At 35.8% G+C, this 12308-nt stretch overlaps 1 protein-coding gene across 1 annotated transcript in view; it reads right to left on the bottom strand.

Annotated features, from left to right (window-relative positions):
• Window positions 1–12308, bottom strand: part of CNTN5 (contactin 5) — a 1396301-nt gene that overhangs the window by 765121 nt on the left and 618872 nt on the right. The gene's annotated exons all lie outside the window — the stretch shown is intronic.

The raw sequence follows: 12308 nt of genomic DNA, 5'->3' as shown, positions 1-12308 counted from the left end.
GGCAAACAAAATAATGTTAGCTATTGTTGCTATTATGCATTTAATAACAGGATTGAGCAGGGTTGGAGAAACAGGGACATATGAAGAATGAGGGAAGCTAAGATGACCATGAGAATCAAACCTGCTCAGGTTTAAGTTGAAGTTTGGTTCTACCTCTCCAGCTTCGATAATAATGAAATACTATGCACCCTATAATGGCTGGGACTTTCAGAATAATGGCACTCACTCCAGAAATCTCCATTATCTGAGATCTCCTTCATAGGTCAGATTCCAGATGATGTAGGAATTTCAGGTTCACTGTACCTTCCTACTTCCTAAGATGGAGTGCTTGCCATTTCTACAATCATGGACTTATAGGACATGCCCTCCTCTCTCTCCTTTTTAAAATTCCCTCTATCCTCAATCCCATACCAAGGTGAGAGCTTTGGCCTGTTCCTTTGAGAACCAGGCTGAGGAAGATTGGAAGCAATTCACAGTTCAGTAACTGGAATCCAGGTATTATAGACTTTTCCAGGTTACTTTTCCTGTGATTATCAAAGTTGACTGTCATTTGCTCAGGTAGTTCTTGGCCCATTTGTTCTACTCAGTATTTCATCCTATCTCTCAGTGTGCAGACTTTTACCTCCATCTCTTTTTAAGAAATCCCAATAGCTGGATTAAAGTTTAATTGCTACACCTGATAGTTTAAAATCTCCAGTTGTTGGGAAAAGATTATCGGAAATCAAGTTCTTCACAGCCATCTGTTTTTCCTGACTTTGCCACCCTTCCAGTTTTTAACCTCCATGAATGTACTTACTTCAAATCTTAACTCATTAGATTTCATGTCTCCCCCATTAATTATCAAAAAGTATGTTTAGACATCAATGTAATTGCTTCTAGCTCATTACAAGTATTAACCATCATGCTTAAACCCTAATCTATTTTTCTGTGCCTAAAGATGAATGAATCAATAGATCAGGTAAATTGTGTTTAAGGATTTTAAAATAGAGACAATTTTATGCCACTGGGGTCTCATTTTTGTAGCCAACTCATAGATCTTTGGCTAAAATGGGAAGCTGCCCAATTATAGAAATTATAGCATTAAGAAAACTTAATGCCATTTCCCATAATTTCCTCATTTGAAAATAAAGATCTTCTGCCTATATTTAAAAATGGAAAGATAGCTATAGATGTATAATCAGTTAACATATGTATATGAAGTAGATGCTGTTATTTGCCACCCCTATTTCCTTTCAGGACAGAGGCACTCATTTCCTTGCTCTCTGTATCTTTCCCTGGGCATGGCTGAACAGAGACATGCAGGGTAGCCCACTTCTAATGCTTGGTGTATTCAGGAGTTCAAAGATTTCAGCCCTTCTCACCAGTTAGAAAAAATTATAAGGAAATATCCTAGCTCAAGAGCTTTCTGTGGGATCTTCTGAGACATCTGTTGCTACTGTTATTTCAATACTCCCTCTCTGTTCAATCCAGATACCCTCACTCCCTTACTAGTATTTCAAGAGCACTTTCCAGTGAAAATCCAACATACAAATTTCCATCTCAGTGTGCTCAGGGTGTGTACAGTAAGATAACATATGTCTGGAAATGGTTTAATTATTTAAAGCTCATTAAAATCTTTTATGCAACTCATTTATTTAAATGTATATTTATTTACTTTTATTTATTTAGTCCCCAGTGTATACTAGACACAATACTAGGTTCTTGGGACAATGCAATGTTCTAAATCTTCAAAAACTTCTTATGTGCCATTATAGTCAATTAAGATTAGGGAATATGAGAGAAAAAATGTGGCTCCAGACTTAAAAAAAAAAAAAAAAATCAAGGGCACTGTCAATTTACTTTTGGTCAGACTTCATGAGCTGAAGAGGTAAGACAGAGGAATAAAAGACTAAAGTCAGTCTTGAATTTAAGCAATATATGATTTCTATTCACTCTATCGCTGTTGAGAATCAGTGATGTTAGTCTGATTAGGCAAGCAATTACAGGTACATCAAGGTAGGTATTAAAAGAGACCAAATCTTTGAGAACAACTGCTGTGTTCTTACAGAAACAGCCAATACTGCATCTTAAAAATACAACCATGCATTGCTTAACAAGGAGGGCACATTCTGAGAAATGTGCTGTGAGACAATTTTATTGTGCAAATATCAGTATACACGAACATAGACAGTATAGCTTACTACATACTTAGGCTATAGATACAGTATAGCCTATTTCTCCTAGCCTAAAGACCTGGGCAGCATGTTACTGTATAGAATACTGCAGGCAACTGTAACACAATTCTAAGTATTTATGTATCTAAATCTATCTAAACATAGAAAAGTACAGTAAAAATACAGTATTAGATTTGATATGGTTTGCCTGTGTCCCCATTCAAATCTCAGCTGGAATTGTATCTCCCAGAATTCCCATGTGTTGAGGAAGGGACCCAGGGAGAGGTAACTCAGTCATGGGGATCTGTCTTTCCTCTGCTATTCTCATGAGAGTGAAAAAGTCATGAGATCTGATGGGTCTATCAGGGGCTTCCGATTTTGCTTCTTCTCATTTTCTCTTTTGCCTCTCACCATGATTCTAGGATTCACCAGGCATGTGTAACTGTAATTCCAATTAAACCTTTTGTTTCCCAGTTTTGTGTATGACTTTATGTGTGAAAACAAACTAATACAGTAAATTGGTATCAGTAAAAAGAGGTGTTGCTGAAAAGATACCCGAAAACGTGGAAGTGATTTTGGCAGTGCGTAACAGGCAGACGTTGGAACAGTTTGGAAGGCTCAGAAGACAGGAAAATGAGGAAGAATTTGGAACTTTTTAGAGATGTGTTGAGTGGCTTTGCACAAAATGCTGATAGCGATATGGACAATAAAATCCAGGCTGATGTGGTCTCAGATGGAGATGGGGAGCTTGTTGGGAGCTGAAGCAAAAGCACTCTTGATACTTTCAGCAAAGAGACTGGAGTTATTTTGACCCTGCCTACTGATCTATGGAACTTTGAATTTGAGACAGATGATTTAGGGTAACCAGCAGAATAAATTTATAAGCAGCAAAGCATTCAAAAGGTGACTTGGAGCCAGGCATGATGGCTCATGCCTGTAATTCCAGCACTTTGGGAGGCTGAGGTGGGTGGATAGCATGAGGTCTAGAGTTTGAGACCAGCCTGACCAACATGGTAAAACCTCATCTCTATTAAATATAAAAAATTACCCAGGCATGGTGGCTCATGCCTGTAATCCCAGCTACTTGGGAGGCCAAGGCAGAGGAATCACTTGAACCTCGGAAGCAGAGGTTTCAGTGAGCTGAGATTACACCATTGCAGTCCAGCCTGGGCAACAAGAGCGAAGCTCAATGTCAAAGAATACAAAACCAAAAGGTGACTTGGGTGCTGCTGAAGGCATTCAGTTTTGTAAGGGAAGCAGAACATAAAACTTTGGAAAACTTGCAGTCTGACTATGCAATAGAAAATAAAAACCCATTTTCTGGGGAGAAATTCAAGCTGGCTGCAGAAATTTGCATAAGTAGCAAGGAGCAGGGAACTAATACTCTAATCTTACATTCTTTGCCCTCCCATCTTCTACTCCTATCACTGGTAGCATCAACCCAAATAAAAGCTGGAAGAAAAGAAGGGTCATCGGTACCAGCCAAAGACCCAATTTCCCAGAACACTGACAGGCCAGGGTGGAAATGGGATCTGAAGGAGCAAATTGCAAACAACAACAACAAAAAAAGCAAAAAAATGCTTTAACGACTTTATTGTATGCTCATGTCAAACTATGTCTAAATAACGCATATATTACAGAAGATGCTTTTTCAATTTCACTGGGTAATTATTTAGTTTGGCCACCCAATCTCCCCTACAATATTGAAAATGTAAAAATTCTGAAAATGTAAAAATTGTTTAGGATAAAAATGGAATTGTCATTCTTTTTTGTTCTTAGATGATTTATGAAGTGCCCGTGTGTGTGTGTGTGTGTGTGTGTGTGTGTGTGTGTGTGTATCTGTTATCCTAGGTCAGCGATTTACAGAACATAAAAAAAATGCTTTCCTACTTCTACAGCTTTCTACTTCAGTTCTTTTTTAAGCATGAAACATTCAAGAGACTAAAAATAAATTTTAATTAAATTTTATCCATGTCAAAAGGCTTCTAATTCTTTTTTCAAGTTCACTTTGCATTGAAAACAGTCAAAGAAAGCAGACAAAAGCTTTTTCTTGCTTCAGAGTACTGGTTTAGTGCACCACTTGGGAAATTCTTTTTTCCTGGATTTTATACTTTTATAAATAAAGTAACTGTAATAAAATGAAAGCTGTGAACCCCCAAGTGTCAGCTTGAAAATAGTGACAAAACTGACATGAACATACAAATATATAAACATCATTTATTTACCAACCATGAGCTTATCATTTTCCCTAGGGATGCTGTCATTTAAAGGAGATTTTTCCCTTTCCTCTTTACTTTGTTTTCACAGCTATAAACATAGCTGATAAATGTATTTGTAAAAATAAAAATGCCACCACATCCCTGGGATTCGAGTTCCCTGCAGAAGTTATAATTCAGAACACAAAACCTTCTCAGACTCAGGAATTGTCAAGCAGAAAGGTAGGGTGTACAGAAAATATGTGATAGGCTAAATTTTTATATTACTTCTACTGCCAGGATTTCCCGTTTTATCATCTCCCATTTGCTAAGCTCCTGCTGCACACTGTCCAGGCTGTTTAACAATACATAATCTCTAATTTTAAAGGAACTGTGAAATTTTGGTAACATTATCCTCATCTTAAAAAAGAAACTGGGTCTCAAAGAATTTAAGTGACTTGCATAAGCAAAACTAGCTAAATTGAGATTTCAGGGAGGGTGTGCTGATCTCCCAAGTGTGGAATTGTTGACTTTCATGTTTTTGATTCAGAATACTCTGATTTTCACATTATATATTGACATACGTAACCTACATCTTAAAGATTTTCTTGTTAGAAAAATAATGAAAATTTAAAAGGAAAAAAGAATTACAGCAAGTAAAAAATAAAAGACTTCTCTTTCTAGTCAAACCCATGCCACTTCCGCTTCTGTCCAGGAAGCGTCATGAATGGTGTGAGCAGCATTCCTTCTTCATTCCTCGCAAGTGCACACAGGTATTTGTGTATATTATGTCTTCTATTCATCTATTTTCTATTTTTATTGTGATGATCAAACCTTACATTCATTACCCCAGTGAGACTTCCATATCTGTCTCTTGCTAGGCAACAGAGTAGAACAAGCAAGTGCTTTGGGTGGAGAGACACTGATGACAGGAGTCACCTTTCACCAGGAGAGCTATCATCTTGCCTACTTCTGTTCTCGTCCACCTCCATTCTTCCCCAACACTGACTGTGGAAAGCATCAAGTAGAATGACAGAAGAGACTGGGCAGAGTCCCTAACCCTTAGGAATACATTCACAAGGGTAAGGTGTTCGACAGAGGGAGGGTGATTCAAGATGCTTATCTGAGGAGCAGTGTATAGATTAGACTAAGAGAGACTAACGGGAACATAAGGATATTCCAATTCAACAGCATTTCCAATTAAATAGACAGAATCGAGTACTAAATAGCAGGGCCAAGATTAAAAAGCAAGTGAAACATTTTAGCATATCTTATTCATAGAATTAAACTTAAAGCCCCCATGGTGCCCACCGCAGTCAGTCTTCCTTCTCCGCCTTTCCCCTGAAATTTTGCCAGCAATAATCAAACACTGTCAGAATTTCTAAATCCAATAATGCCTACCCACTTTTATCTAATTTGACTTCTTGTACTCACACTGGTGAAAACTGTATCTTCTTAAATTTCCCTCATGCCTTGGGTTTCATCACTTTCCCTTCTTCTGCCCTGGCTATTTCATCCCACTTAGAGTTACTTTCATCAGGTTTTGAACTCAGCCCTTACCACTTTATCTTGGACCACTACAAACTACATTGTAACAGTGTTTTCTTGCTTTTCATCTCCCAAGTCCACTTCCAATATATCCTGCATATTACTGCCTGATTGACTTTTCTAAATACAAACCGGGTGATCTCTTCCTTAGTCAACACTCTTTATTGCTCTGGAATAAGACAAAGTATATGCTAACCTCTCAAGCAGTGTTAATAACTTTTCTTCATCTGGACCTCACCTTCCTCTTCAACCTGATCTGCAGCCCCACGGCACATGTACCCTATACTCCACTCTCCTAAATTCCTGGTCTCCCATGTGGGTCATGCTTCTTCCAGCCCTATGTGCATTTTAGATGCTTCTTACCTAGCTCGCTTTGCCTGTGTTTTCTCACAATATTCCAAAAGCTCTACAGATCTTATTTTAAGTGAAACCTTAAACAAAAAAACCCTAACACTGCTGCACTTTTCCTGATCAGTAGAAAGCAATGGGCTCTTCCTTTGTGGCTTTATAGAACTGAGGGTGTGTGTCTATTAAAGGGTTTGCCTTTCCAGGTGGTAAGTGGTTTTGCTGTTGCTGTTTTTTCATATACACTAGACTTCATAACAGACTTAATAACTACTTGTGAGGAAAAGGGCTGTCTTCACTATTCAGTATCAAGTACCTGGTAGATGCTCTTGCTTGTAGAAGCTGCTTGATAAATATGTAATGCAATATCCTGTGATACTGGGTAAATTTCAGTTTCAGACTAATGTTCAGTAGAGCCTTGCACTTTATTAGACATGTGTTTCCATCAAGAAATATCTATTTAGATATGAAAAGTAGCAGAAAAATTTCTACTGTACAACATTTCTAAGTGTGCCATTACTGTACAAGGTAGGCATGGCAGTAGCAAGGCCTACATGTGTCAGTTTAAAAATAGAATATTTGTGTTCATGAAATATGCCAAATAGACAATTCTTGGAGTAGAAGTCTATTCTTGTCGGGATTATTATGCAATTAAAAAAATGGCCATTGAGAAATTGAAGGTTTTCCTTTTTTTTTTTTTTTTTTTGAGACGGAGTTTCGCTCTTGTTGCCCAGGCTGGAGTGCAATGGCGCGATCTCGGCTCACCGCAACCTCCGCCTCCTGGGTTCAGGCAATTCTCCTGCCTCAGCCTCCCGAGTAGCTGGGATTACAGGCACGCGCCACCATGCCCAGCTAATTTTTTGTATTTTTAGTAGAGACGGGGTTTCACCATGTTGACCAGGATGGTCTCGATCTCTTGACCTCGTGATCCACCCGCCTTGGCCTCCCAAAGTGCTGGGATTACAGGCGTGAGCCACCGCGCCCGGCCGGTTTTCTTTTTTGAAGAATTCCGTAGCCATTTACTTGGAGGAGAGTAATTTCTGGAGGTTTCAAACGGGAGCTGCACCAAGACCTGACTCATACTTCTTTTATGGCCCTTAGTCCCTAAAAATTGTGAACTAACCTTAGGGAGGGGACCTATCTTTTTAGCATGCAAACAGTTACATTTCTATTCAGATAATGAACGAAACCATCATTTTGCAATATTCTTTTTGTCTCAGAACTAAAAGAAGACGGCCATTTTTGTAAACCCCCAAGAAGACGCCTTAAATAATGAAACACGTTTGTAATAGTTTCAACAAAACTCTTCAGAATACATAGAAATTGAGTAACTTAAAGACCTCAATAACTTTTCAAATTTGGAAATCTAATCCTGAGCAATGCAAAGTAAGACCTCTGAGACTTTTCTCTGTACATAATGGGAACATTAAAAATTATTAAATCTACACCCTTTAGATTGTTAATAACATTGTTACATATATGTAGGAAACTAATTTTTAAATATTCTCTACTTTCAACTTTGTGAAGTTGACAACAACAATTTTAAGCCACAAGCCTGTGGTACGAGAGTGGAAAATCAATTTGGGGTACTAGTAAAGAAAGAGAAGAATTTCAAGAGTAGAGGCCCTAGTAAGGCCCAACCCATAGATTTCTATGTGTAGTGCTGGATCTTTGGAGTCATTCAAAATCATCCTCACCTTGGCCGAGTGTTCCAACCCCTATTCTTTAGCTGTGAAATGGGAAAAATGACATGTTTACCCTAAGAGTAATCACAGAACTCTAGCTGCAGTTCAGTTGAGAAAAGCTATAATGATACGTGCGTTATTATAAATTTAATGATAATTACTATGAACATTTACAGTATTTTTTTCACTTAACATATATATAGCTACATTGATTACATGTACATATTTGTATGTTATTACATTCTAACACTAAATTATAAAAAGATTTTAAGATCGTTTGCACAATCAGACAAATCTTAGTTTGTATTTCAGATATAGTAAGCCCCTCTTATTCGCAGGGTATACCTTCCAAGTCATCCAATGGCCACCTGAAACCATGGATGCACACCTTCTATATTACGTTTCTTCCTATACATATGTTCTTCCTATGGTAAAGCTTAATTTATATGTTAGGTACACTAAAAGGCCAACAACAATAACTGACAAAAATAAAACAATTTTAACAAGATACTGTAATGAAAGTTAGATGAATGTGGTCTCTCTCAAAATATCTTCTTGTACCATATTCACCTATTTTCAGACCACAAGTAATCACAGGTAACTGCAATCACAGAAGGCAAAACTGCTAAGGGAGACTACTATATTCCAGTTACTTGCTGTGTTACCTTGCACAAATCATTTAACTTCTCTGAGCCTCAGTTTGTGTTTCTTTTTTTGGTGAGTGTGACAATACCAATTAGCTTTTTTCTAACCAAGTAAAGAGATATTTGAAATAACATGCTATTAGTAAAAACTTAGTAGTGATTAGCAATGTAACAGTGATTACAAAAAAGTAAGTACAACTGAATTAAAGGAAATAAATATAAACAGAACATAATAACTTGTTTAGTCTACAATAAAAACCAGTTTGGTTTAACTACAAGTTTCAGCATTATAATCATTGTCAATGTTTTTATAATTAGAAATATTTATATTATTCTTGATTTAGTTCTTTATTAATTGAAGCAGTTTGTTAAGTACCCTGACAGTGACCTCTGTATTTTACTAATGCTATTACTGTAAGGCTGATACGACACTGCATGTAAATGGCTCATTATATGGATCTGAAACATAACAAAAGTTAAGAGAAATTTTTTATCCATTATTATCTTGTCTAATTAAAAACAAATGTTTCAGTAATTCCATGTGCCACCCTCTAGAAATTTAGTACTAAGTTTAGTATTAAAGTTCAAAATCTGATCTTCCACATACATAAAAAATAAACTAACACTGTATTTCCATAAAATGAAAAGCACTCAGTGTGCTTCATCCTTGTTGGTTTGTCATTATTAATTTCATGGAAATAAAACCCACCGATTCTTCAGGATACATTAGCAAAAATATTTTGTGGTTTTAATCAGGACAAACAACCTAACTCTACCTTTTTATGATGTGAAAAATAAACCCTTTAGATTTAACAGATGCACTGATGCTAAGGATGGGTGATGAGTTAGGGAAAGTAACAGTCCACAGTGCTTCTCAATGTACAAGAACAGGAAGTAATAAAGCTAATTTATCTCCAAAATAGCAAATTGCTTTTTAGCAAATGGTCCACAAGGGTGCAATAAAAGCAACAATATTAAAGAATCTTTGACATGGTAAATAATTAAGAGATTGGTCAAGGACTTGAAATAAAGTTTCTACTGTCTAATCTACAAATTACTAAGGCCCAAGAGTAAACCCTGGATAGAGAATGTGTACTCTATATTATACGGTGGAAGTAGAGTGCCAACTCTAGCACATAGAATTAATGGTTAAATATTAAAAGCAGACCTGAATTGTGAGGAAGATTTTGAGAAATTTGTGTTCTTCATCACATGTGGCCATGTGCCTGAATTGTGTGAAACGGGTGAGCCATGATGGTTGTTGCAGGGATGCAGGGTGATGAAAGACAGCTAATGTAATCATCTGAGTCACCTAGGAATCCGATGTCAGAAAATTAATGCAAAAATAAAAGAAATCAAATTACATAGGAAAGATTAGACCAAAGCAAAGTCTCTTCACAAACCCTGCCACCCTGATGTCTTGAAAATTGTTCCCCAGAGGCAATTACAGTTACTTTTTTAAATGATCTTTCCAACAATGTTGTAGATATACATGTATACATCCACATGCAAATTACATTTTAAAATCTGTCTGAAAACCAAATATTTTGGCAACTATTATTTTTATCATGCAAACCCATCTTTCTTATATGAATTACTTTACTATAATTTATTTAATAATATACCTACTGACAGGCATTTAAATCACTTAATTTTTTTCAGCCTATGATGGGAATTTTAAAGTGTTACCATGTCTTTTATCTCTCACAGTGTAGATTCACATATATCATCAATTTACCTCAAATTAATAATTTGGAAATGTCTATTGGAATCTTTTTATTTAATAATCTGAGCATAAAAATATTTTCTCTCAAGTATTACCACATTAAAACATAATACAAATTAGTCCCTACTCTAACATTTATTTGTCTGAAATTACATATACAAAACAACAAGAAATGAATTATCTCATTTTATATTTTCACAGCACCTAGCAACATGTTCTGTATAATTGTGCCATCAAAATATTTACATAGACTTCACATTGTAAGAATGAAGCTTTTTAAAAATTGCATGTATATGATTGTTAGTAAAGTTGTTGATAATTTGAGAAAAATCTAATAATTTTTATTTTTGCTAAATTTTCCCCATAAATCCTGTACCCTGGATCACTCCTTTCTCATCTTATTCCCTTAATATGCTAATACTTATTTACCTGTATAGACTAGAATCAAGGATGTTAAGATATTAATACATGACTGCGATGTACTAAGACCATTTGGGCTATTTCTTAATAAATCCTGAGAAAAACCTCTGTTCCAAAAGAGTAAAGTCCTCTAACAATGGTTTTCTAGAATTTAGAAGGAATTAGTTTTTAAACTTTTCTTTTTTGGGACTCTAGTCCAAATAGAGACAACGGTTAAAATCCCACTTACCACCTAGTAAAATATCATTGTTTTAAGTTATTTACTTCTTACTACAAGTTTCTCAAGCAAAGCAACAATCCAAATGCCTTAATAAATTCAATCTTTTATATAATAATCTGGTTAAAAAATAAATTAAATGATCATCACTATTTGTGCCACTTACTATCCTAACAGTAATAGACTTTGCATTCTTTTCATTACTAGGTCTGTAATTTCTGGCATTGTCCTAATGTATTTATTATTTGATCTGTGAGTATTTAGGAAAGCAAATTTCAGGAGCAGTTAATAGTTGCAAAAAGTTGACTTTTTGTTTGTCTAAGTATTTAATTTGTACTTGTGAATATGTACTGAGTGCATCAGATTTTTTCCAATAATGCTTTCACAAGCAAGTGGCACTATCTCAATTATCTTAACAGTAAATTGTAAACAAATTAACCGGTTATAGCTTTTACTTGTTTGAGGTTTTTAAACAACTTTGCTTCTAAAATGTAAGGGCAGGCCATTATTTAGATGCAATTCCACTTCCCTGGCAAAGCAGAAAAAAAAAAAAAAAAAAGAAAGAAGTAATCAATGCCAATGTATTTCCGTATGCCCTTTATTAGCTCTCTAAATATTTTCTAACCTAAAAGAATTATTTATAAACTGTTCTATTCAATGGTTATAAATATACTTGTGTGTGTGTGTGTGTGTGTGTGTGTGCGTGTGTATGTGTGTGTGAGAGAGCGAGAGAGAGAGAGAGAGAGAGAGAGACAGAGAGAGAGAGAGACAGAGAGAGAGAGACAGAGAGAGAGAGACAGAATTTAACTTTCTATTTCTTGGCCCATGGAAATGTGTGTAGATAGGCATAATTCAGATTTTTATGTATGCCTTTTGGTTAAATTAGTAATACCTGTATATGATACATGGTACATTGTGACCAACTGGAAGACCAGTTTTACAAAACACCGGAGGTTGATTAAATCATGCAACATTTTATCCTAGGAATAACAGATATTTTAAGACTGACATAATTTCCCAAGTCCTAAAAAAAAGTGAGGTTTTGTGGTGTTTCAATCTAGAGTTGCCTTTCCTTCTAGGCAGTGTTGCCTCTTAAAAATAGTTAAAAAAGCAAAATACAATGCAGAGGTAATGAGATTTCTAGATGAGTCAAATGTCTACCCTAAAAATAATAATACTAAGTTTCTTAGTTATACTGTGAGTGATAATGATGATAAATTATAGAAGAATAAATTAGACTTTAATTTGCCTGCAATTTGAACCAAGTTGATGCTGAAATGAATACTTTAATTGCTCCTTTTAAGGCTGCAAGAGACCTTGCATAACCAATAAACACAGTAAGCCTTTTGCCTGATTAAATCCAGGGGTTCATTCT

The sequence above is a fragment of the Cebus imitator genome, unplaced genomic scaffold (assembly GCF_001604975.1).
Source record: "Cebus imitator isolate Cc_AM_T3 unplaced genomic scaffold, Cebus_imitator-1.0 Scaffold182, whole genome shotgun sequence".
Classification (NCBI taxonomy): Eukaryota; Metazoa; Chordata; class Mammalia; order Primates; family Cebidae; genus Cebus; species Cebus imitator.
This window is presented reverse-complemented; position numbering and strand designations above follow the sequence as displayed.